General features: G+C 49.4%; 1 pseudogene across 1 annotated transcript in view; it reads right to left on the bottom strand.

The window, feature by feature from the left end:
• Positions 1 to 4,391: 4,391 nt before the first annotated feature.
• LOC309660414 (olfactory receptor 1571-like) overlaps positions 4,392 to 26,275 on the bottom strand; it is a 33,406-nt pseudogene continuing 11,522 nt past the window's right edge. Inside the window, exon 4 of the transcript in view lies at positions 4,392 to 6,226. The product of the transcript in view is annotated as an olfactory receptor 1571-like (transcript). The remainder of the gene's footprint in view (positions 6,227 to 26,275) is intronic.

Below are 26,275 nucleotides of genomic sequence, written 5' to 3'. Positions count from 1 at the left end.
CCGCGGATGACACAGGCCACCGTGTCAATATAAATATATTTATATTGGAGTGTGACAAGTGACCCTTAGGTTGTCTCTAAATATCTCTTGTTACACGCTTGTCCTTGTCTTCTCTTACATGGAGGAAAATTGGACCGTGTGACTTCCAAAGAAGTTTTCCGAGAAAGACTTTTCTTTCTTCTGGGAAGCTTGGCTGTATTTCTTTCTTTCTTCATTTTTTTTCCTTTACCTTTTAACCTCCCTCACCTGTTTCTTCCACCACCAGCGCCCCGCCCCGGGGGTGGACTTACTTTACTCTCTCCCAAAGGCTATCCCATGCTCCCCACCGTTCATTAAAATCCACTTTGACCCAGGGATACGAGAGGTCTCCTTTGCCATATACTAACTTGCTGATGTACATGGGCCTTTTTCCGATTTCTCCTCTATCCTGGGTCTGGCTTTCTACTCACACACCTGACAGGGGTGCTGTGTGGTAGGGAAAGCTGGTCCCAACCTGGAGTCTTTTTATTTGGGGCTTTTCTGGTTCTCTTTGGAGGATATTTCAGAGATGATCTCTTGTGACAAAGATTCATTTATGTGAAGTTTAGCAGTCTTCGATTTCACTCGATTTCTCTTTCTTCTGTTAAAACCAGCGAAGGTCCTTGCGCTCTTTCCCTCTGCCTATCCACCTGTGTAACCCAGCGGCCAGTCTGTCGGTGGTCTGCACGGGGCCTGCTTCCCCCGACGAGAACGAGGGGCATTTCTGGCCATGGGGTTGGCAGTAAATTTTTCGTTTGTTATTGCTCTCTCTCGTAACTTTTGGAATTGTTTGACTCTTTACAATGTGCATGCATCCCTCCTATAAAAAACAACCAAGTCGCTATTCTCAAAAAGAATTTTAAAAGGTCACCCAGATGACCTTGGGTGGAGGAGGGGGAAGAAGCTGTCTGCAAACTAGTGCTTGGTGCACTGATATTTCCTAAAACTGTCTCTCATTTGCATCTCTGACAAGCAGATGTTTCATGGGAAACCATTTTTCTTTCAGGATTTCTGGAGCAGCTGCTGGCCCCGCTCTGCCGAGAACGCCTGCAGTCCTGCGTTTCCTTTCATTCTGCTGCAGCTCAGTCCTGGCCTTCCACGAATAGAGGAAGCCGAAAGGTGCAGGAAGAGAGATAAACGTCGACAAACGGAGCCGTCTCTGCCCCACAGGTCAGCTTTGGGGTTTTGTCTTCATGTCTACAATAAAGAAATGGGTTTTTGTTTTGTTTTTCTCATGGCTCATTTGAGATTCAAGGAGCCCAGAGTTGGAAGCGGGTGACTCAAGTCTGGGTTGGAGAGGGGTTTCCGTAGCAGACCTCTCAGTGCGTGGGAGCGTGGCACCAGCCTTACTGTTTGCAGGGCGGGCTTCCCGTGCTGGGTGTGCCACCCCAGCTCAGGGCACTCGGCAGAAAGGAGAGTTTAATGAGACTGTTCTTGTCCCAGCAGCTCTAGTTCAGTAAAACCAGCAGAGCCTTCGGTTGACAGCATCTGGCTAAGGCAGGCTGGGCACTGCCACCGCCATGAGGTGAAGGCACTGGGCCCGTAGCATAAGACGCTGGACACGCCTGTGCAGCGGGGCAGCAGCTGCTCCTGCCCTTGCAGCTTGTGCCCAGAAGTCGCCCTCGCACTGCCCTCTGTCCCTGGGATTCTTCTTCAATGTTGTCTCAGCTCTGCAGCCACCTCCTTTTCCGGAGCCACAGCACTGCCACCCTGGGCTGTCCCCACGCTGTGCCTCCCTGCATCTCCAGGGGGCTCAGGGCGCCCACAGGCATGAGAAGAACACTCTGGGGCAGTCCTGACAGGTGCACTTTCCTGCCCAACCTGATGGCAGACTTGGGCTCACAGGTCTCACCTTGGCCATGACCCACCGACAGGGTGGATGAGGAAGGGGGCAGCGTGGCCCTTCCCTTCCTGCACCGCTGCTCCGGCCGGCCTCCTTGGCAACCCCTCCCTTCAGAGTTGGCCCTCCTCCCCGCCCTCACAGCCACCCATTCCTGCGCCCCACCCAAGGCCGCCGGCACCGCATGCAGGCTCTGCTGGCCGCATCCCCTGGGCTCGCCTGGAGCGGTGGTCTGCTCCTGGGAGGGGAGGACCTCTGCAAGCACACGAACTGGGGGGGGGGGGGCGGGGGAGGATGAAAGGGGCTTCCAGCCCCTCCCCTTGGCCCAGACCCTCCCTGAGGACCACCCTGAGCTCAAACACTCCAGGGCCCCCACCCTGGGCTCCCCATCAGCATAGCTCTCTAGGGCTCTGTTTCTGAGGATGCCGTATGTTTTGGTCACAAAGGTTTGCAGAGACGGCTCAGGTCAACCTGTCCTTGGGCCTCTCCCCTCCCCCCACCGCAGTCCGGGGCATCGCAGGGTCTCCAGTTTCTCGGGGATGGCTGTCCTTCCTTGTCTGACCCTTGTCTGACCCCAACCTTGAGAATCATTGTTTCATGTATTTTGTCTCTCCTGGGTTGTTCAGTTGTTCCAAGCAAGAGGGCAAATTTGGTCCCTATTCCTCCATCATGGCTGGAAGTGAATTCCCTTGTTTGAATTGTCGTTATCTCCCCATTCTTTATTATGGAGAGATCTCCTCAAACCCAGGAATTTGCAAGAGCTGAGTCTGTGGGTGTCCTTGGCTCCCTCTGTGTCCACGTGGATCCTGCTGGGATGTCCTTCTCTGACCTAAAGCAGGGGAGGCGTGGCCTGGCATGCTCCACACGGAGCCCAACCTCTCCTGGACCACGTGAGCCCGGCCTGGCCCCACTCCCTGCCTTTCGGACTCTGTGCCAGTGGAGGCTCCGTGCTCTGAAGATTCTGAAGATTTCACGCTCTGATGGCTTTTGCTGTTTTTTTAAAAAGATTTTTTTTTTTTGATGTAGACCATTTTTAAAGTCTTTATTGAATTTGTTACAATATTGCTTCTGTTTTATGCTTTGACTTTTTTGTCCCCAAGGCATGTGGGATCTTAGCTCCCCGACCAGGGATCGAACCCACACCCCCTTCATTGGAAGGTGAAGTCTTAACCACTGGACCGCAGGGAAGTCCCTCTGATGGCTTTTGGTTTCGATGGCTTCTTGCTAACAGCTTCCCCCCAGGCCAGGAAGACCCTCCCCTCTGCCCTCCCAAACCACCAGGCGGGGATGCATCACCATCCTGCCCAGGAGCTGTTCCTCCCCCGCCCCACTCACCCCCAGCTCCCCGCCTGGCACCTCCTTGGGCCTCCAGGGTGGTCCTGCTCACGATTGGCTGTGCTGAAACTCCCCGGGGAATCGGGGGTGCCGGGGCATTTCTAGGAAATGTCTACTCCAGACCTTTGGAATGTCGATTCATCCTATTTTTAATTTAAAAAATAAATTTGATTTTCTGAATAGGCTGGTGGTTCAAACGTGGAAAGTATCAAGTGACAAGTGTCCCTCCCACTCCCACACCTCCTCCCGCTCACCGACCCTCCTGCGTTGCTGTTACTTTCTTATCCTCCCAGAGTCAAATGCGTGTGCAAACGGCAACTTGGAATGATTTCCTTGTCCTTTGCGAAGTAGTAGCAGTTTGTACACACAGCTCGTCACCTTGCTTTCTCACCCAGTAATACATTCCTGCGCTCGTGGCGGGGGATGGAGGGGCTGGAGGTTCGGTCCTTTCCTCGAGGAGAGACAGACACAAACACGGAGCCCGCACACCGGCTGTCACTGGTGAGGTTGCCGCACAGATGCTTGAAGTGGGGAAGCAAAGCACGGAGCTGCGGGAGGGCTTCTGGGTTAATGTGTGACCGGGCGCTTCAGGGAGGAGGTGGCATTTGAGCAAAAGTAGAAGGCAGGAGGGCGCCTGCGGGCACAAAGGGGGGCCGGGAGCCTGGGGGGCCGGCCTGAGGCAGGTGATCCCCACGAACCTGAGGAGGCCAGCGTCAAGGTCAGGCTGTGACACTGATGCGGAGGGTGGGGGGATGGGGGGTGTGGGGACGACTGACGACCTGCCCGCTCAGGTAGTCCCGGCTGCAGTAGACACACTCGGGCTGGGACGGCGCGCGCTCCGCGCAGCCATTCGGGATCCCAGGCTGCTGGGGTGTGCAGGGCCAGGACTCCCCTGGGTGCCTCCACTGTCCGATGGGGAGGGGTGGGCCAGGCCTGGAGTGGGCATCCCCCTGCTGCCCACTTCCCGTGGGGCCATCGGGTGCAGGGGCCTGGGAGGCGGCGCTCTGGTGGGGGGGCAGCTGCAGTGCGCTCTAGCAGAGGCTGGGAACGTGGCTCCCAGCGCAGGGCTCACCATCTGTGCCACGAGGTGAGGGGGCGGGGCAGGGGGACGCCAAGGAGAGGCCCGATTCTGGGTGCGTTTCGGGGGTAGAACCAGCATGTGTTGACAGCTTGGACGCTGGGCGAGCAAGAAGGAGGCGTGGAGAGTGGGTCCCAGGCTCCCGCATGAGTGAGGGGCCAGTGGGACAGCGGCTCCTTCCGGTGGGCTTGGGCAGGGGGGCAGATGCTCATCTTGGACTTGTTGGCTTGGAGGTGCCTGTTAGCGTCTAGATGCAGAGGTCTCGATGGCAGTTGGGTGCTGTGATGGTTAATTTTATGTGTCAACTTGACTGGGTCATGGGGTGCCCAGGTCTTTGGTCCAACGTTATTCTGGGTGTTTCTGGATGAGATTAACATTTAAATCTGTGGACTGAGATTGTCCTCCTCGATGTGGGTGGGCCTCGTCCCATCAGACTGACCTCCCCCAAGTTAGAAAGAATTCTCCTGCTGGACGTCCTTTGAAACAGGATATCGACCCTTCTCCACCCTTAACGGGAACTAAAGCATCCACTCTCTTGAGTCCCAGCCCGCCGACTCACCCCACAGGTCTTGGGACTTGTCAGCCTCCCCGGTCACGTGGGCCGATCCTTGTAATACCTCTTTCTCTGTATACACAGCCTGTTGTTCCTGAGGAGCCCTGACCAACACAGGTGCACCTGCAGGAGTCCAGGGAGAGGTGTAGGCGGCAAACCTCGAGTTGGTTAATCACCCCCAACAAGGTGGGTCCCCGGGAGGCACTACAGGCAAGTGAAGAAAGGAGAGCTCGGCCGAGGCCGGGCAGACCAGGGACAGGAGCGCGGCCAGATGGGCAAGCTGTGCTGGGAGATGCTGGCCTCGCGGCGGCCACCCAGCAGTGCTGTCCCCGTCCTGGTCATGGCGTGGCCATTGTTCCCGTTCTCCTTCTGCAGACAGCACAACAGTTGCCCAGGACCTCATGCCATTTCTTCTGTCTCGGCCCGAAGCAGGTCTGCGGTTTGGAAGGATTCGCCTATTCGTCATCCGGCGGTGCGTGGACTCGCTCCAGCCGGCTCCGAGTGAGGGTCAGCTCATCGTCTTAAGATGATAAACTGAGCAAAGTCTTACGACCCAATAACTCCTAGGACCTCCCGCGTCCACCCCGATCGAGCTGCGGCTGCATTAAAGTTCCTGGACGCCCGCCCGTTTGGTTACTAGGCTTTTGTCTGTTACCATCCAGGCTGCGGAGCCAAGTTGGCGTCTGAAGGATGTTTGTCTGTTTAATGGACAGTCTCTGGAGGGCTCCAATCTTCCTTCTAGGCTTCCCCTCCCTGGGGCACTTTCTTTGCCAATCGTTTTCCTGCCATGAGGTCCTCAGGGTCCCCAGGCACCTGCAGCTCAGAACATCTTGTCTTTTGTTTTGTTTTGGTTTTTTTTTTTTGCACAGGTGGAAAATGCTTTATACTTCCCCTGAGCTGATGAAATTCCACATATGGAGGAAATTATTTTGGAATATGAACAAAAAAATACCCAAAAAAAAGGGCCACCACCCAGCAGGACGGCTGCAAAATACATCACTATGTTATTAAGAAAGGTGTCAGAACAGCCAAGTTGGATCATCTGATTGAGTTCACAGAAAAAGTGGGGGATTTCAAAGTTTGTGCAGAAGGACAGTCGTCATGTTGTTAGGCTTTGTAACAAGGAATTCAGGACACTCATGATGCAGGACATCAGTACCAGCGGTCCACAGTACCAGGGGTTCATGATGACTGTGTAGTGCAGGGGGTGACAGATGGCCACAAAGTGGTCACAGGCCATCACTGTGAGGCGAAAGATGTCCAACACTGCAAAGAATGTGAGAAAATAAATCTGTGTGATGCATTCTTCATAGCTAATAACTTTGCTCTGTGTCTGGGTAAAACATCCTCTCTTCAACGACCCACAGCCGGGGTCCAGGGTCTCGCCCTTGGAGGAATGGAATTAATTTGAGATTGTACGTAATGAAACAGTTATATATCTACATAAACTTAAGGCTAAGCTCCACAACAGCATTTCTAATACAATCTCCACTTATGGCTGGGTGGATTTACCTACCGAGAGGGAGGGTCTCTCCTGGGGTCACACGGCCCAGGGGGGCACGAGCAGCCTCTGGTCCCATCACCACGGCACCAGCATGCACGCCTGCCTTGTGGGCAGGAGGGGTGGGGCCTCCCTGAAGTCTACCAGCTTCTGAGGATCCCTCATGTATTCCATGGGCAGGGAATTCACCTTGCACCGTGAACCAGAAAAGCGTCCAAGATTTAAAGAGCTGAAGGTAAAAATCAAACACAGACGTAAACACAGAGTAACTTACACCCTTATGGTAACTACTGAGGGTAAAGGCATAAATCAGGGTGGGAAGAAAAACTGACACATTGAAACAAACAACAACAAAAACCCAAACAAAGTTAAAAGGCATATGACAAACTGGGAGAAATACTTGCGGTAAGTAGAGCAAACAAAGGGTTAACGTCTTGCTATTTAAAGGACGTCCATATATCAATTTTAAAAAGACAAACTAAGAAAAAACAGATGATAAGGCAACAGGCAATTAACAAGAAGAACAGCAAGTGGTCAATTATGTGAAAATAGCTCAACGCCATAGATAAAACTGTAAATTAGAAGAATGACAATATCCTGTGTTTCAGTGAGCAGATTAGCAGGCGTTAAAAAGGATGTCATTCCTGGTGTGGAGGGAACGTGGGGGACATTGGAGCTTTTGTCCCTTGTTTCTGTGGGATACATTGATAAAATCCACCAAAAAATCTGTATGACTTCTTAGAATTTATCCTGAGGATATAATGAGAGATGTGCCCCCAAATATATGCCCAACAGTGTTTTCACAGCATTCTTATTATAGCTAAAATCAGAACAAATAACTGCTCAACAATAAAGGATCAATCTACAAATTTTATTTATTCAAAACAATGTCATTCTCAACACTATTACAATGACCCAGTAGATCTACATTATTGATCTTGAAAACTGCTAGTGATATAGTTATTCCATGAAAAATTGTATAGGATAGACCACATATGGCATCCCCAGACTTCTACAGGACAGTGTGCATAGTTTTGTGTGTTCGTGCAGATACAGATAATGTCAGTCGTTTTTCTGTGTGATGGAGCTGTGTCTTTTTCTACTTTTTGTTTATTAATTGTATGTTTCTATGCAATTAATAGGTAGAGCTTGTATAGCAAAAGTGGCAATGTTTCCCGTATTCCACGTGCTAGGTCTCAGTTCTCTGGAAGCATGGTTCGGACAGCCGGCCTCTGCAGTCTGCCATCCCATCACCTGCTCTGAGTGGAGCCTCCCGGAGGGACAGAGCCGGCGAGCTCCCTGGGCTGGAGGACCTGCAGCCGAGTAAAGGCTCCGCTCCGAGCACGTCCAACTGGAGTCTGAGCACCTGCTGTGTGCTCAGACACCCCCGGGACGGAATGTTCTGGAGCGGCTGCAGCAGGTCAGAGCGGGAGCTCTGGCAGACACCTACCGTCCAGATCCCAGGATGGAGAGGGACCGTGGCGAGTGTGACAGAGCCTCCGCGAAGCAGAGGTAATCCATCGCTGCTGGGAAACCACCACAATGACAGGGTGTTTGGAACAAAAACTCGGTGTCCGGGAAGAACGTTTCTAAACCTGCTCCCATTACGGAACAGAAGCTAACATCAGGAGGTGAACAGAAAACAGGGATCCTGAGCGATATTTCAGGATGAAGGTGTGAGAGGAAACCTAACCGCTCGCTGGGTGCACTGGGGCAGGCTGACCGCGGAAACAGACCCCAAAATGTTCAAAGGCACAAACACAGAGAAGTGTATTTACTGCCTGAGTAAACAGTGGGAAGAGGCTCTAGCTGATGGGGCGGGCGGGGCGGGGGGTGGATGTCTGAGCAGAGGGGCAGAGGATCCCTCCTCCACGCAGGCGTTCAGGGACCAGCTCCTAGAGGCTCGTCTGTCTCCCCAGGGCCACCGGGCTGCTGCGGGGAAGAGGGGCGGGAGCGGCCTCTGCAAGTGCTGCATCCCTGCTGCTCGGCTGTCAGCTGGAACTCAGCAGAGCCCACCGGCCCCAAGGAGGCTGGGTGACTACCCAGACGGTGGGCCAGGAGGAGGGCGGCTGGGTCTGTGAAGCGGCGCCTGCATGCGTAGTTGACAGATGACTATTTATACACTTGAGAGGTTTCAGTGCTTTCTAGAATAAAAATGATTAAGACGAGTTTGGATTTGACAATGACACAGGTACAAATTCATACAGACGCAGTGGGTCACTTTACCTCTGCCACTGACAGCAAGAAACAAGGGAATTTCTAGACACACATTTGGCACTTATGAACTATTTTTTTTCCTTTAAATCAGCAAATACAGGTAGTCTTGTTATTTTATGAGCATACAGAGAAACATAATTATTTTAGACTCAGAATTACTGAAAGTATTATCTATGTGGTTCTTTTCAACCAAAATTAATGCAAATACCGTAAAAACGTTGAATTGAAGATGTGGTTTGTAAAAAGAACTTCTGTGGCTAACATTGCATTTCTTTGAACGACTTTTAGTTTTTTTAAACAAGTTTTCCTGTTTTTCTTCCAATGTGCTTTCCTGGTATTATTATTATTATTATTATTATTATTATTATTATTTTGATCCCTGCACAGCTTTGCTCTAATCACACTTATTTTTCTAAATTCTTTTGTAATCGAACACTGCATTTTCAGTTTGTACAAAAACTATGTGAAAGTTACCTCAACCAGCGAGTCTAAATGTTCACCAGATGGGCCGATGTCTGGCGTTCTCTGCAGAGAGCGTCCGAATCCTGCCCAGATGGTCGTGATATTTCCTGACAACGGGCTGCATCCCGGGGGCAAGGTGGGCGGGTCATCTGTCTCATAGTTGCCAACATCGAGAAATGAAGAGAATTTCAAAGCAAGGAGGAGAAACCAGCGCTCTTATCTAAGTTGCTCTCAATTTGAAGGACATTCGGTGGGAAAGCCTGATCAGAAGAAGATAAATCTAGTTTGTAAGCATAATAATTACCTTATTATTAATCGGTGACAATTTCCACTCAACATGCTTTTAATATGGAGAACCCAAAATAAAAGTTAAAACTGCAGCCATCGAATATGGAATTTTCCTTGCAAGTTATTTCTTACCAAAGGAATATATCATCTAGTGATGGGAACTTATTTTAAGGGTTTGCTTTCTTTTCACAGTGGAATGCTTGGGGTCCACAACCAGCTTGAGAAAGGCATCTCATGGTTTTAGTGTAGTAGACAGCCAGTTCTTCAGTCTTAGGGATTTTTAGATGTTGAAATGTATTCTGCAGAAAAACCTTGAAAGTTAACCATCCAACCTCATGTTGGCCTAAGAAATGTAATCTTTAGTGAAAAGATAAAAACAACTCTGAAATCCTATTTTATCGAGCGCCTCTGATTGTAAAACTATATAATCACAAAATGGAAGTGTCTTTTTTGCTATTGCTTCTGGCTACCCAGCCTTCACCACCATCGGGTTTGGATAGAAAATAAAAAAGATCAGCCTGAAAGGGGTGACACACACAGACAATATTTCTTACTCTCATCACATTTTGGGTAAAATAAACACCTAATATTTTGAGAACAATTTTGGAGGTATTAATTTTATTTTTACATTTTAAGTAATTAGCTTTTGCGTTTGCTGCTAGTGTATTCTCCTATCTCTAAGCAATATGTACCAAGCACCACCGTGAGCAGAGCACTGAGTGACACAGCGGTTCCTTGCTCGTCCTGCCCCTCCGTCACCCATCGCCTTGCTTAGTGCTTACCACTCGCTGTTAAACACACCTGCGTCTCTATCATTTGCTCTATCAATTGTAAATAATGTCTTTTAGCTCCTGGCTGTAAAGATGAGGAAATCAGCACACTTTTCCTATTTCCCAGTTCCTTGCTCCTTTTCACTCCACACCATTGTTAGCATTACACTTTCTCTGTGGTCAGAAATTTATGACCTTACATTCTTACAAACTTGTCCTAGCCATATTTGGTAATGTTTTAAAGTTCGTATCTTAGTTGGCTGCAGTTTACATTCTAGCTCGTAGGAATAACATCTCCTGAGCTTTTGCACTGAAAAATGGTTAGTTGGCTTTCACTTATGACAATTTAGCTGGATATAAAACTGCGTTCACACTGTCTTTCCCTGAGGATCTCAGGGGTGTCACTCTGTTATCATTTGGTGTCAGTTACTGTTGTGAAGAAGTCTGAGGGCAGACTGATTTTTTTTTCTCCTTATAACTAACTTCATATTCTTACTGGGCTGCTGAGCAAAGATTTGTTTTTTAATTATTAAGTAAATTCCCAGGTATCTTAGTATTGACAATGCCGTGGGGTGTTCATTTTTCTTGAGATCTAATGTGACTTCTTTAATCCATAAATTTAAGTCTTCTTTTATTATGAAGAGTATTCTTGAATTATATGCCTCAACATTTGTTCTGTCCCACTGGTGTAATTTTCCTCCTCCGGGGCTCCAATTGTGCACACATTGAATCTCTTTTGACTGTCTTCACATTGAGCATTTTCTCTTCAATTGCTTTTTTAAAGAATACATTATGTTATGGAAGAGTTCAAACATGTTACACAGAATTATATAATACACTTCTGTGTACCCGACACTGCAATACTCATTAACTTTCTCCCATTCCTGATGATCTATTCTTTCACTTATGTCTCATCCTCACTCAATTATTATTACTATTTTAGCCTTTTAGGTATGTTTATGTACATTGAAATTCACAAATCTTAGCTGTACAAATTTTAATAGACATTTTTAGAGCAGTTTTAGTTTCATAGCAAAATTGAGTGAAAAATACAGATAGTTCATATACTCCCTGCCCCCACACATGTACAGCCTCCGCCATCATCAATATCTCCCACCAGATGGTACATTTGTTATTATTGATGACCCTGCATTGACACATCATTATCACCCAAAGTCCATAGTTTACATTAGGGTTCACTCTTGGTGTTGTACATTCTATTGGTTTTGACAGATGAATAATGACATGTAGCCACCACTACAATATCATACAGCGTAGTTTCTCTGCCCAAAAAATACTCTGTGCTCCACCTATACATCCCTCCCCAATCTCAATCCCTGGCAACCACTGATCTTTTTACTGTCTTCATAGTTTTATCCTTTCTAGGATGTCATATGGTTGGAATTACACAGTATGTAGCCTTCTCAGATTGGCTTCTTTTACTTAGTAATATGCAGTTAGGGTTCCCTCGTGCCTTTTCACGGTTTGATAGCTCATTTCTTTTTAGTGCTGAATAATATTCCATTGTCTGGATGGACCACAGTTTATCTATCCATTAACTTACTGAAGGACATCTTGATTGCTTCCAAGTTTGGGCAATTATGAATAAAGCTGCTATAAACATCCACATGCAGGTTTTTTATGGACATAAGTTGTTAATTTCTTTGTGTAAATATCAAGGAGCATGATTGCTGGATTGTACGGTAAGACTATATTTCGTTTTATAAGAAACCACCAAACTGTCTTCCAAAGTGGCTGCACCATTCTGCACTCCCATCAGCAGTGAGGAGAGTTCCTATTGATCCACATCCTCACCAGCATTTGGTGTTGCCAGTGTTCTGGATTTTGACCATTCTGATAGGTGTGTAGTGATATTTCATTGTTGTTTTCATTTGCATTTCCCTGATGACATAAGATGTGGGACATCTTTAAATATGTTTATTTACCATCTGTATATCTTATATGGTGAAGTGTCGGTTAAGGTCTTTGGCTTATTTTTAAATCAGGTTGTTCATTTTCTTATTTTTAAATTTTAAGGGTTCTTTGTATATTGTGGATAACAGTCCTTTATCAGATATGTGTTTTGCAAATATTCTCTCCCAATCTTTGGGTTGTCTTTCTATTCTTGACAGTGTCTTTTGCAGAGCAGAAATTTTTAATTTTAATGAAGTCCACCAATTCTTTCTTTTGTGGATATGTCTTTGGTGTTTATCTAAAAAGTCATTGCCAAACCCAAGGCCATCCAGGTTTTCTCCTATGTTATCTTCTAGGGGTTTTATAGTTTTGCATTTTATATTTGGGTCTGTCCTCCATTGTAAGTTAATTTTTGTGAAGGGTATAAGGTCTGTGTCTAGATTCATTTTTTGTGTGTGTGATATCCATTTGTTCCAGCATCATTTGTTGAAAAGACTATCTTTGCCCCATTTCATTGCATTTGCTTCTTTATTAAAGGGGAGTTGACTGTATTTATGTGGGTCTATTTCTGGGCTCTCTATTCTGTTCCATTGATCTATTTGTCTATTCTTTCACTGTAGCTTAGTAAGTCTTGAAGTACAGTAAGTCTTGAAGTTGGATAGTGTCAGTCCTCTGAATTTGTCCTTCTACTTCAATATTGTATTGGCTGTTCTGGGTCTTTTTTCCTCTCTTATGTAAACTTTAGAACCAGTTTGTTGATAGTGCCAAAATAACTTGCTGGGATTTTTATTGGGATTGCACTGAGTCTATAGATCAAGTTGGGAAGAACTGATATCTTGACAATATTGAATCTTCCTATCCATGAACATGGACTATATTGGCATTTCTTTAATTCTTTGATTTCTTTCATCAGAACTTTGTAGTTTTCTTCATATAGATCTTTGTATATATTTTGTTAGATTTATACCTAAATATTTTGTTTTGGGGGGTGTTTTTAATTTCACTTCACTTGTTCATTGCTGGTATATAGGAAAACAGTTGACATTTGTACGTTAATCTTGTAAGCTGCAAACTTCCTATAATCACTTATTAGTTCCAGGGTTCTTTTTTTGGTCAATTCTTTTTAATTTTCTACCTAGACACTCAGGTCATCTGGTAATAGCTTTATTTCTTCTTTCCCAGTCTCTATACCTTTTATTTCCTTTTCTTATCTTACCACATTAGGTGAGACTTCTGGTCTGATGTTGAAAGGAGGTGAGACATCCACCCTTGCCTTGTACCTGATCTTAGTAGGAAAGCTTCAAGTTTCCCACCATGAAGTATGATGTTAGCTGTAGGATTTTTGTAGATGTTCTTTATCCTGTTGAGGAAGTTCTCCTCTACTGAGAGTTTACTGAGTGTTTATCATGAATAGATATTGGATTTTGTCAAATACTTTTTCTGCATCTATTGGCATGATCATGTGATTTTTCTTCCTGTTGGTGTGATAGATTACATTAATTGATTTTAGAATACTGAACCAGCCCACTTTGGATCACTACCTAGCACCTTCATGGACTTGCTTTCATGTATCATTCAGAGTTTATAGTTGTCATCTATGAAAGGACAGTCTGATTAGGAGCTACCTGGCCATGACTGGAAGCAGAACAAGTTATATCTCATTCTTCTGTTCACAAGGAGGAAATATTTTAAAATATTAAGGCAAGGGGCTTCCCTGGTGGCACAGTGGTTAAGAATCTTCCTGCCAATGCAGGGTACATGGGTTCGATCCCTGGTCTGGGAAGATCCCACATGCCACAGAGCAACTAAGCCCATGCGCCACAACTACTGAGCCCATGTGCTGCAACTACTGAAGCCCACGCTCCTAGAGCCTGTGCTCTGCAACTAGAGAAGCCACTGCAATGAGAAGCCCGTGCACTGCAACGAAGAGTAACCCCCACTCGCTGCAGCTAGAGAAAGCCCGCGCGCAGCAACAAAGACCCAACACAGCCAAAAATAAAATTAATTAATTAATTTTTAAAAATATATTAAGGCAAAAACAGCAGGGGAATAATCAGACATATCCCGAAATCCCTGAGAAGAATCATATTCCCTGATCAAATTTTTATAAGTCCACATTAAAATTTCTTCAGATGAAAACAAGCAGCGCACATTTTATTTTTAATGTTGAAAACAGTTCACTGATTTATACTTAGACTGGCAACTAAATCATCTTCTTGCAAACAACAGGAAAGACCTTCCTGTAGCTGTAGTGCGGGCGTGGGCAATTTCCCTCGGGCTCTGTCACATCCACTCAGGGCTTGGCCTTCCCTGGGAGGCCGTGGCTGTGAGGGGAATGAGCATTTGGTGGTGACCTGGCTTTGTGGTCTCTGGTAGGTTGCATGGAATTAGTCATGTTATTTCCCACTTTCCTTTGGCTGAGCATTAAATTCACTGAAAAAAGAGAAAAGAGTCCAAAGTCGACTGTCTTCCCTTGCAGCGTGGCCGTGCTTACCCCAGAGCCATGGCTCTGTCGCTCACATTCTGGGCCCGCGGCAGCGCCCCACCGCGGCAGCGCCCCACCACGGCAGCGCCCCACTGTCTCTCCTCTGTCCTCTGCTGAGTCTCACCTCCTCTCTAAGCCAAAGAGATGGTGCCTCCTTCAGACGACCGCAGCCTCACTTTGTGTCTGGGGACGCAGAGAAGGATTTCGGACCCGGCTTTGGGTTGTAAGGCGGGGTCCCTGACTTCTAAACCGGGAGAGGAGCATTTAAATAGGCGATTTTACATTAACTGCTACGCCAGCTTCACACGCGTTACACAGCTGCGCGGTCACATCAACAAAGGGCCTCCCGGCTGCTCACAGAGTGGTGAAATGTGAAAGGCCACGAGCCGCTAACGGTTCAGGGCCAGATGGTACCGAGGCACCTTACCCGCCCTCGGGCCACCCGTTAAATTGCTCAGATGGGGCTTCTGGGGTTGGCAGGAGGGGAGCCTGGAGGAGGAGGTGGTAAGAAGGAAAAGCACAGCCCTGTGGTTGTGAACGCGAGGTGTCCCGGCCAACCCGCATCCCGCGGTGCATTAAACTCAACGCACGCACAGCAGGGGTGGGCGCTGGCGGGGCAGGTGGGGAGATGTGGGTGGGGCGGCGTATGAGTGGGAGGGGGGCATCTGGAGGGGGTGCTGGGCAGTGGCTACTCTGCAGGAATCCTTGCTCTCAGAAGGAGCACTTAGGAGGGGAGTGTCACAAGGTCTGCATCTTACCTTGAAACGGTTTACCAAAAAGTAAAAAGGTGTGTGTGTGTACGCATGTGTGTGTATGTAGAGAGAGGAAGAGAAAGCAAAATATGCAAAAATGTTTAAAATTGGTGAACCTAGGCGCAGAGTATACAGTTGTTCATTGTATGTACTATTTTTCAACTTTTCTGTGAGTTTGAAATTTTTTGAAGTAAAAAACTGAATAAAAGGAAAAACAATTCAACTAAATTAAACCATATTTTTACTTATGTGATTCTAATATTTGCTAATTTAAAAAGAAAGGAAAGTTTCGCATCCCTGACTTAGGAATCCCCGTGACCCACCCATGAGCTTCTCCACGCACGGCCAAGTGTAACCTGCTCTCGGTGGGAAGGCCCTTCTCTCACTTGGTGACGTCAGAACTGCCCTGCCTCTGGGACCCGGGACACCGGCTGCAAAGGCAGAACAGCCCAGTGGCTTTGAGCTTCGTATTTTCCCACAGGTCACCTGTTGACTCTGGGATCCGGGACAAATCATCCTCCTTCTTGACCACTCATTTTCTCATCTGGTTTTTGAAAGTGGGAACATTATTACTTGCTTTGCCTATGTCACAGGTATTTTGTAGAACCACCAAAATTATATAATATATATAATGTTTTTATATACAGTGCTAAACAAATGTATGGTCAAATTTTATGATTATCATTATTTTATGTAGTTAGCATATGTTTATTATTCTGAAGTGTCGAGCGTTAAAAAAAAAGATGATTTGTTTTTAAAAGGAAATAGAGTCAATAATAAACACCTACTTTGTGTGTTAATGCCTAAAAATAGATGTAGTTGGCATTTTCACTTTTATTCAGTGTTATTATTATTTGAAAGTGTTTCTGTTCATATCATAGTGGTCTGGGGCAATAAACAAAAGGAGTAACCCCCCAGCCCTCCTGAGCCTTCGCCATCACTCATCCCTAGGTGACAGGATGTTCCCAAGACAGTCCCTGGGGGCTGCTCGGGACGGGGGGCCAGAATCCTGGCAGGGCCCAGGGCCTGGCTGAATTCTCCTCATTTCTCTCTCCTGAAGTGGATTTGGGGAAAAAGGCAAGAGAAGGGTGTGAGGGTGGAGCTCCCGGGTTATCCCCCCATCACCCCAGTAGACCAGTCCAAACGGGTGGGGGGCCACCCAGAAGGAGAGAGACCAAGCAGCTACCCCAGAACCTCTGGGCACAAACGGCTCTAAACATTGGTGAGGTTCCGAAGCAATGGCCAAGTGATTTTTCACTTACTTAATTTTGTTAGTTTTTCTTTTTCTTCCCAGAATCACCCAGGGACCAGGGGTTACTCTCAGAGGGCAGACAAAGGAAACATTTCAACTCTTAACGTCTCCGCTGCTTTAGATTTATCTGTGGGCGACATAACAAAACCCTTGAAGATGCTTTTAAAATGGCAAGGAAGGAATTAATCACTGTATGTAAATTCAAAAATGAATGAAAGTAATTCAGTTAAACTGTAAACTGTGAATTTAGACAGAAAATTTCAGGCTGAAAATAAACATTTGTAGAGCCTTAAACTAACAGCCACTGTGGTGAAGGCTGATTTCCACCTTAATCACCACTTTCACATCCATAAATAGAGAGACTTTTGTGCTGGGCGCAGAGCATGAAGCCCAGCTCCCACTCTCAGTGCCTTCACCATAAAAATAGAAATCAAGGAACTCTCCAGACTCCACCACTGGCCACTTGTGCCAAGTTCGTCAGCCGACCTGAGCACCTGTATGTGGGCCTTGCACATGGTGGTTTTTCACCCTTGTTACATTTAGTGGCAGAAACTTTTTCCCAAATAAAGTCTAACCCCATCATGTAAATCAGACAAAAGGGAGCTTCTTGGGCCAGCCTCCCCACCACCTGCAGGGCCCCTGGGTCACTTGTCCCCTCTGGGCACCCCCTGGTGAAGGCCGTGGGCCCCCGGTTCTCCTATTAACCAACAGTGTATCTCAAATACTGGTCCTAAACCTCTGTTTTCTGATGAAACTTGATTTCCGCTTCATTTAGTTCTCCCCATTTACTTTTTGAAATCACAAACATAAGAGCCAAAATGGCACTTTAAAACAAATGATAAAAGTAATCGTAAATACGCAAACCATGAAATCAAAGCACACAAACGGGAAAGCCATCCCCTGCCTCATCCTGCGCCCCCGGCTGCCCTTCCCAGGGGGACGCACATGGCTGGCTCTGCTCCCTTCCTCGGGGGGTGGCCACCTAACCCGAAACAAGAGCTTTACACTCTGGGTTCTTTAAAAAAAAAAAACAGTAATTTCACTTTAGTATAGATAATACATGTACAGGGTTCAAATTATAGGAACATGGGTGTCCCCTCCCTGCCCCCAGCCCACGTCCAGCTGGCAATGTCAGGATCAGGGACATCACACCCTGGTCCCTCTGCCCACGGTCTTGCCCATGCTCTGCCTGAACCAGGAACCGGGACATCTGGGCGACCCCCTTGGACAGAAAGAGTGTCCCCCGGCTCCGTGTCTGTGCACCATCCGCTGTGTGAACCACGCAGGGCAGGCCCCAGCCGGAGGGCGGAGGGTGGTTTCTTTGGGTCTGAGCGATGGTGCACGCACATGCAGTGCATCTGCAAGAAAACTCCTAGGCGTGGACACGTGAGGTCCACGGGTCTGTGTGCAGAACGATGCTCGTGTGACAGGCCCCCTGTCAAGGCCACGGCACAGCGCCAGCAAACTGGGTCCCTGGCCAGTCCAGTCGGTCAAACGGGGCCCCAGGTAGGGCTAAGGGCACTTTTCTCATGGGTTTAGAACACTTGCTTTCTCTTTATGTGGGCCAATTCTCTGACGTTTTCTTTCTCACTTTTTGTATTGTTAGTCTTTTTCTTCTTGATTCCTAGGAGCTCTTTATATATTAGAGCTCTTTGTCTGTGGGATGAGACGAGGTGCACAACCCACTGTGTCTTTTGACTTTGGTTACAACAGCTTAGGATGTGCAGAAATTGTTTTATTTTTTTATACACAAATTTATCAGCTGTTCATAGTTTCTGATTTTCGTGTCACAGTTTAAAAAGCCTTTTCCCTTCTGAATTTTTAAAGAATTCTCCCATTTAAAAAAAAAACACTTTTAAGATTTTATTTTTTAACTATTAAATATTTGAGCCAATTGGAATTTATCCTGCTGCACTGGGTAATGTATAAATGCAACTAACTTTTTCTCTAGGTAGCTACCAGGTGTCCCCACCAACCTACTAATTTCCCCGAGGATGTGAGTTTCGGTCTCGGTGCAGACCACACCCCCGTGTGCATGGGGGTCTACTTCTTCTATTCAGTTACACCCACTGGCGCTACCATACACACTGAGGCTTTATAACTTGTGTTTGTTTGTTTGTTTTTTGGCCGCACCACACAGCATGAGGGATCCTAGTTCCCTAACCAGGGATTGAACCCCCACAGTGAAAGTGCCAAGTCCTAACCACTGGGCGTCCAGGGAAGTCCCTATAACTTGTCTTAAATACTCTTCTTTTTAGAAAGTGTCCTGGCTTCTCCTGCACGCTGGTTTCTCCCAATGCTGCGGGAATGCAGCTTCTTTCCTCATCCCTACCTTGCTCGGTGCAGCCCGTCTCCTGCACACGGGTCCTCTTTCCAGCCGCCTTCCCCTTCCCGCCTGATGCCTCAGCCTCCAGACGTGCTGTGAGGCCCCCTCTGTCCCCTCCAGCTCCTCAGTTTTCTCTCCCTCCTGCTCATCACAGGACTCCGGGAGCCCTCACTTCACCTGTCGGAAGGTCTGGGCAATCCCCTGTTCCTCGGTTTCCAGAAAATGGAGTTTGCACATTTATTTCTCCTCTTTGTTGCTTTTGGGTGATTTCTAGGAAAAGGGACATGCTGGCTTTACCAGCCCTGTGGGACCTGGGTCTTGAGATCTGGGCCACCTATGGGCAACCTCTCGGCTCCTCGGCACACTGCACTGCCTTCCTCCTCCCCCTCCCCCTCCTCCCCCTCCCCCTCTCCCCCACCTCTCTTGTCTCCCTCCCCTGTCTCTCCCTCTTCCCTCCCCCTCCTCTCTCCCCCTCCTCCCTCCCTTTTTCTCTCCCCCTCTTCCCTCCCTTTTCCTCTCCCTTCCCCTTCCCCTTCCCCCTCCCCTCCTCCTCTCCCCCTCCCCTCCTCTCCCCCTCCCCCTCCTCTCCCCCTCCTCCTCCTCTCCCCCCTCCCTTCCTCCTCTCCCCCTCCCCCCTCCTCTCCCCCTCCCCTCCCTCTCCCCCTCCCCCTCCTCTCCCCCCTCCCCCCTCCCCCCACCTCTCTTCTCTCCCCCACCTCTCTTCTCTCCCTCTTCCCTTCCCCTTCCCCCTCCCCCCTCCTCTCCCCCTCCCCCCTCTTCTCCTCTCTCCCTCCCCTCTCCATCAGCTACAGCACTACTTTTACATTTTCAAGGTTTACACTGCGTACACCCCCTTTTATGTCAAGGAGCACAAACCTCTGCTTTGCATTTCAGGTTTGGGCACTGCCAGCAGCACCCTCAGTGCCCTAAGCTTGGTGCAAACATCTGCGGCACCGAGGAGACACGAAGCAGCCCCGTCCTGGGCCACAAACGTGCTGGTGCTTGATAGCAAGCGTAGCATCAAGGCCAGGAGGGAGGGCGGGCGGATGGAGGTGCAAATGGTCCCTTCTTATCTTTCCCCCTGAGTGGCTCTGTGTGTGACCCTGCGGCCCCAGAGTCTCCCACACACACGGAGGCCTCTGCAGCGGAGCGTGGGCTGGGGTGGGGTCTGACGCTGACCCCAGGGAATGAGAGCAGAGCATGCGTCACATTTATTTCACACCCTGTTTAGAGCCTCACCCAGCCCGACCACCTCCCTGGACCAAAAGTGATACTTAACCTCCAGCTTTGCTCATCAGCATAGAAAAGGGATTTACAACTTAATAATGAAATAAAGTACCATCAGGCCAAATGTCCATTCCAAGTTTCTCTTTAATTTTAATTTTATTTTTTCTTCAGTTAGAGCGTCTGTCTTCTGCAAGTGGGTTTCCGGCGTCCTGTTTCCCGCGTCAGAGAGACGCCTTGCTCCGTGCTTCCTGCCAGCTGTGGCCAGGGGCAGCGCACTCCCTTCGTGCCATGGTTGGGTCTGCAGAGCAGGGATGGGGTCCCGTGGACAAGCGGTGCCACCAGGGCGATGCGACAGGTGGGAGCCCTCCCCCCACACGTCCTCTGCTGCCCTCACCCCTGCCCCGTCGGCTTCCGGCACAGCCAGACGTCCGTTCTCTCGTGCACATTGTGTTTATCTGGGAGTTTCCAATTGCCTTCCTTCTTCTTGATGATGGAAATATGTGTCTTCACCCCAGCTCATCTGCTCCTTAATGATTCTGTGGCTGAAAGGACTCCACCTGTGCTGGAGAACTCGCTCCAAGGGGCTCTGACCCTGCCTGACTAGGACGGTGCCATCTGGACCTGGGCCGGTTGTCAGACACTCTCTCTGTGTTCTTGGGTGGGGGGGAAGCAGGGGAGCACTTTCCCTCAGTCGCATATCTTCCTCTTCCTTCCAAGCCTCGTTTCAGGTCAGATGGGAAATGCATGTTTGGAGCTCTTGCAGGCCCCAAGGTGGCTCTGCTTCTCCATCAGCCTTGATGGACTGTTTGGCTGGGTATAGAATTCCAGGTTCCAAACCATCGTTTACCAGAAGTCCCAAGGCCCTACATGGAAATCTAACACCCGCAACGCTGATCGCACATGATTCTGTTCCCTTGCAAGGAGCTCCATCTTCCTCTTGCTGAGCTCTTAGAACCTTCTCTCTGCGCCAACATTCCCAAAGCTCAGCAGGCACATCAGGGGCCGATGTTCTGTCCTTCCTCCTGTTCAGGACACTGTGGCCTTTAAGTCTGATTGACTTTCTTCAACTCTGGGAACTTTTCTTCTATTAATTCTTTTAGTATTTCCTCTCACAGTTTTCTGCTTTCTCATTCTGGAAATCCGAACAGGTGGTTCTAGGAGCACCCAGATTAACCTCCGTACTTAATTTGTCCTGAACTCATCCACATCTTTGTCTACATTTCTCTACATTTTAGAAAATTTTCTAAATTTTCATTCTTCCTCTTTCTCTTCCAGCCCTCCACTGAATTTTTACTTTGAAAATCACATTTCAAATTCTAAGAACTCTGGCTTATTCTCCAGTTGTTTCTTTTTTTGTTTTCTTCAAAGAATCCTGTTCTTGCTATGGGTGTGGTGTCACCATGGACCCTTTCCAATAGTAACTATGGTTTCCAAAGGTTCTTCCAGCTCTGAAACATTAAGTATCTATGAGAACCTGGGCCCCATTCCCAACTGCGGTGCCTGAGGGGCAATTTGGAACAGCTGAGAAGAAAGAGCTTGCTTTAACCCTGACTCTGCCAGTAAGTAGCCTCAAGCACTCTCCGTGCCCAGCTCTGGGTGTCGGTTTATCTTGTAAACCTCAAGGGGCTATAATAGGTTGATTTTAAGGAATTCAGTTCCAAAGATAATGTACTGAGGCCTCTCATGTGCCCATCTCTGTGCTGGGTGCTGGGGACACAAAAAGATGACACCTCACGGAGGAGAAGGCCCGGGGGCTGTCGTCGGGGCAGTTGCTAGAGAAGCTGAGCTCCCTGATCAGTCCATGTCTCCTCCCTGAGTCACTTCTCCCCCGTGTTCCTGGCTCAGCTCTGGGCCGCTCCACCCTTCCTGTAACTCAGGCCCAAATCCTTGGGGTCCTTCTCGGCCCCCTCTTCCCCTCACACTGCATCTAATCTCTGCAAACCTTCCCACTTCTACCTTCAAAGCACCTCCAGGACCCACGTCTGTCTCACCACCTGCTCCACGGCCACCTGGGTGGGGTCGTCTCCCACCTGGACCCCTGTGATGCCCCCCTGCCCCCTGCTTCTCCCGGAGCCTGTGCTCCTCACAGCAGGAGACATGGGGCCCCACGCATTCCCCTCGGCCCACCCCCTGCAGCTGTTGGACCGCTGTCCCCTCTGTCCCCCGGGCCGGCCCTGTGGTGCTCTCCTGGCCAGGCACACCTACTCACCTCCCTCGGGGCTCCGCCCGGGCCACAGCCCCCTCACGTCTCTCCTGGCTCCATCCCCGGCCAGCCTGCTTCATGTACACAATTGGCTATGTTGTCCCCTGTCCCTGACTGCGGGCCCCATGGTTTCCCTGATGTATCCCCGGCACCTAGATCTTCACCCCGCCCAGCTGAACTTCTACGGACAGTCATCAAATGGCCCAAATGCAATGAAGGGTGCAGCCTGAGAAGCAGGGTCTGCTGGGCTGGACCACAAGGAGTGCTGGCGGAGAAAACGCAGAAGCTCACCTTTTATAGACGGTGTTGGAGGGAGAGAGGCCCAGGGGTCACCAACGAGTGAGTGAAGGGACAAAGGGATGGGAATGCTCTTCATCCCCCAGGAATCAGGTCACAAGTTATTAAAGACTCTCCTGAGTTGCCTGGTGTGGACGCACCCAGCAGACCCAGTGGCTGGGAGGAGATCCAGCCTCCATGGTACCCCAGTCGAGGTCACGGGCCCACCCAGGCCTGGCCCAGAGGTACCTCTTGGGTGCTCTGTCCAGTCGCCAAGGCCAGCCCCAGTGGCCCTCTGGGTCCCTTCTGAGCCGGGGTTGGCACCCGCTTTGCCTTCTGCAGCTCCAGCAGCTGCTTCGGGTCCAAGTTGATCAGACAGGGCTGCACACTTGTGTCCCAAATTCTGTTCTCCACAGGGAGACCCTGACCCACACGTGCGTCTGGACTGGGCAGTCAGCTGAAGGCCGCCTTCCCGAATAATGCAGGGGCCTTGGGCCCAGAGCAGCCACAGCCTGGGCCTCCCTGCTGAGGACGGAGGATTCCTGGTGGGCTTGGAGTGTAGATCAGACACTGTAAAATTGGGATAAATTTCAGAGGTTGCATGAAGTTGAGCCTGCAGACGTTAGAGCCCCAAGCGCTGGGAGGGAAGGAAAGTCGCTGTTGGCAGGGTCTGGGCAGCTGTGGGGCAGACCCAAAGGGCGACAGCTCTGCACTCGCAGGGGACAGCAGGAGAGACCCCGGAAACTGTTGGAAATGAGGATAGGACTTCTCAGCGCCTAGCTGGAAGGGTCCCCAGGATGGGTTTTTATGTGGAAGAAGAGGACAGCTACCTTTGGTGTAAGAAAAGGGCAATTCTGAAAGTTTTTTCTACTTACATCTTCAAAAAGAAACAATGGAAGGTAAACCAAAAGCCATCAGGTAAACGTTTGCCTGGTGGGTGAGGAGGGGGAGGGATGAAAGTGAAGCTTCTAGAATGTGCTTGGTCATAGAGTTTTGACTGGGGGACCATATGATGGTCTTTTACAACTTTCTAAAGAAAATCAATCCCTACAAAATATTTTAAAACTAGAAACAAATTTGTGGTTAGTAAATGACTTCAAAATATATTATTTCAAGAGATTTTAAAATACAGCATTTTGACTGTGCATTCCCAGGGGGACATATTCTAAGAACTCAGAGAATCACACAGAAGCCTTAATGTGCATCTGGTACTCATAAGGTTAGTATTATCAGTGCTGTTATTTTGAAACTATTTAGATAGACTGTAGGAGTGAATAAATGAGGAATTAAGTTACTGCTGGCAACAACCAAAATTTTTATGTTAAGACAAGAGAGATTCTCAGAGATCCCCGTGTAAAGTCAACGGAGCAAAGTAAAAGCTCGTTAGTAATAAATCTGAATAAATAGTAGTCAGAGCTCCTGCTTTTTCTCCTCTTAAAAATATGTATATTTCCTAAATCTGTCCACTGGAAAAGCTTGGAAACAATGGCGCTGTACCAGCAATGAGCACACCTAGCACAGAACTGTGGTTTCTAAAGACCGTTTCTCACTCTGAGAAGCCGGGACTTCTTGGAGAAATGGCCGTCTCAGGTTCGGGACAGAAAATGCACAGGATGAGCCTGGTAGAGAGCAGGGGAAGGACTCGGGTAGACGTGAAGAGGGGCACGCGGCCATAGTGGGACGTTCATCCCCCGACAGGCGGGTGGCCCGCTGCTCAGACCGAGCACGTCCCCCAGTGGTCCTGGGAGTGAAGGGGGGGCATCGTAGAGCCTTCAGGAGCAAGGCTGGAAACGAGGATACATAGAAATGCTGTTTTCAAAATTACTGCAGACATTTAAAAATTAGCTTTCTAAATTATGAAAATGTTGTGGAAAATGTGGGAAACTCAGGGAAGTAGGAAGAAGAGGGGGGAACCTCCCAAACCCAAACCTGGTCTCACCCCCAAAAGCCCCAGCTGGCTTTTGAAGCACCATGAGACTGAGATGGGCTGCTGACCCCGGAGCCGAGGCACAGACAGACAGACACACACACACCTCACACACACCCCCCAACCAGCGCCGGCTCGACCACATTCTGCCAGGGAGGAGAAGCACGTCTGAGGCCCTCAAAACCATCCCGTCCCGAGGCATCAGGCCCCGCTGCTCCCGCCTCCACAGCAGTCAGCCAAGGAATCCAGAGACTCTGAGGACCCTCTTCAGTGTGTTCAGAGCCCACGCGGCTGCGTCCTGCCCCACAGAGCCCTCAGGGTCCTTAGCTCGTCGCATACCTGATGTATCAGCACTTAGGAGACTGTGCCAGGCGTGGGCACTCGGGGACGAGTGAGTGACATCCTGGCAGGGATGGTGCTCCCTGAACAAGAAGCTGGAGTCACAGCGAGGCCGTTGCCTCTGCAGGCCGGGCGGGCGGTGGCCGTGCTGTGCTCCAGGGGCTGGGCCGGGTCAGCTGTTCTCTGTGAGCCCCGCGTGACACACGCTCCACTTAATATTGGAAAAGCCTTTGCTTCCCATTAAAAAACCCCCTGCAAAATGGAAAGAATGAAGCTGTTTTAGAGAAAAATGCTCAGCGACTCGGGGACTCGATTCAGGATGTGAAGGAGATGCACAGGCTCCAACTTCGCAGAGAACCGTCCCCCTCCCAACCCCGAAGAGGCGCCGAGCCCGGCCTGAGGAAGAAGGCCGGCCGCCTCCAACCGCCTTTTTGTCTGGGAGACAAGAGTATGTGCATGCAGGCCTGGTCGTGTCCAGCTGTCCAGGCAGGCGTGAGGGGCGATGTGGGTCGTGGGGGCAGAGCATTTGCACCATCTCATCCTCGCGGGGCTATTCCCGCCTCAGCGGCGCTGGGCACCGGGCCTGTGCGTGGCTCACTCAGGACAGTCATTGGTGCAGAACCAAGACTCAGACCAAGGTCTTCACATCCAGGCCCGTGTCTCCCCTGCAGGCTCTGCTCCGAAGGGCAAAGGCTGAAGTGCAGACCTCGAGGCTGGGGTGAATGGAGACCACCTGGGCCGCTTGGACGGAGGTGTGTGGGCAGCTGAGGGCGGGGGTTTGGGCGTGACTCCCTAACACCCTGATCCCAGCTTAAGGGCCATTCATTACAATGGGACGCCCGGCACCGCTATGGAAGGTACTGAGGCCAAGGCCCCCTCCAGGGCTATAATTCCGCCCTCAGGGGCTCTGTACACCTGGTCATCCCGGGGAAGACTCAAGGGTTGCCCGGAGTTCGCGGGCTGCGTGCTCAGCCGGCTCAAGGGAAAGACAGCTTCCTGGGTCTGCAGCCCATCGTCCTGGGGTGGGGGGTCATCACGCACAGAGAGGCCCCCCAGTGGGGATATCTGTCCCCTGGCCTGAGAACCCAGCTCCCACACCAGCCTGGAGACCAGTTTGCTTTCTGACCCGCCAGAGCCCAGTTCCTCCTGGCTGGTGGCGTAGACTCGGGGCACATGGGGGGAACTCGGGCAGAAGCCTCCCCAGAAACAGAGCACAGGGCAGCTTGCTTTCTCCAGCATAGAACTGAGACCCTCCCTTTCAGACGGGAAGGTTCCAGGACTGGCGTGGGGTCAAGGGACATAGTTCTCATCTTAAAGTTGGCCCATCTTAAACAACCCAAATAATATCAAGTGTCACATTCCTGAAGCTAAAAATAAAAGTGCAACCCAACATTTCCTAAGACACAAATGTCCTGGCCAAGAACTTTCGTGGCTGCAAATCCCACTGCAAAGCAAGGCTCAGACAGGAAAATAAATCACTGCACTCCCAAACAGACATGCGGGAATGGCTCT

This window comes from Balaenoptera physalus, assembly GCF_965194825.1.
Source record: "Balaenoptera physalus genome assembly, chromosome: 4".
NCBI classification, from domain to species: Eukaryota; Metazoa; Chordata; class Mammalia; order Artiodactyla; family Balaenopteridae; genus Balaenoptera; species Balaenoptera physalus.
This window is presented reverse-complemented; position numbering and strand designations above follow the sequence as displayed.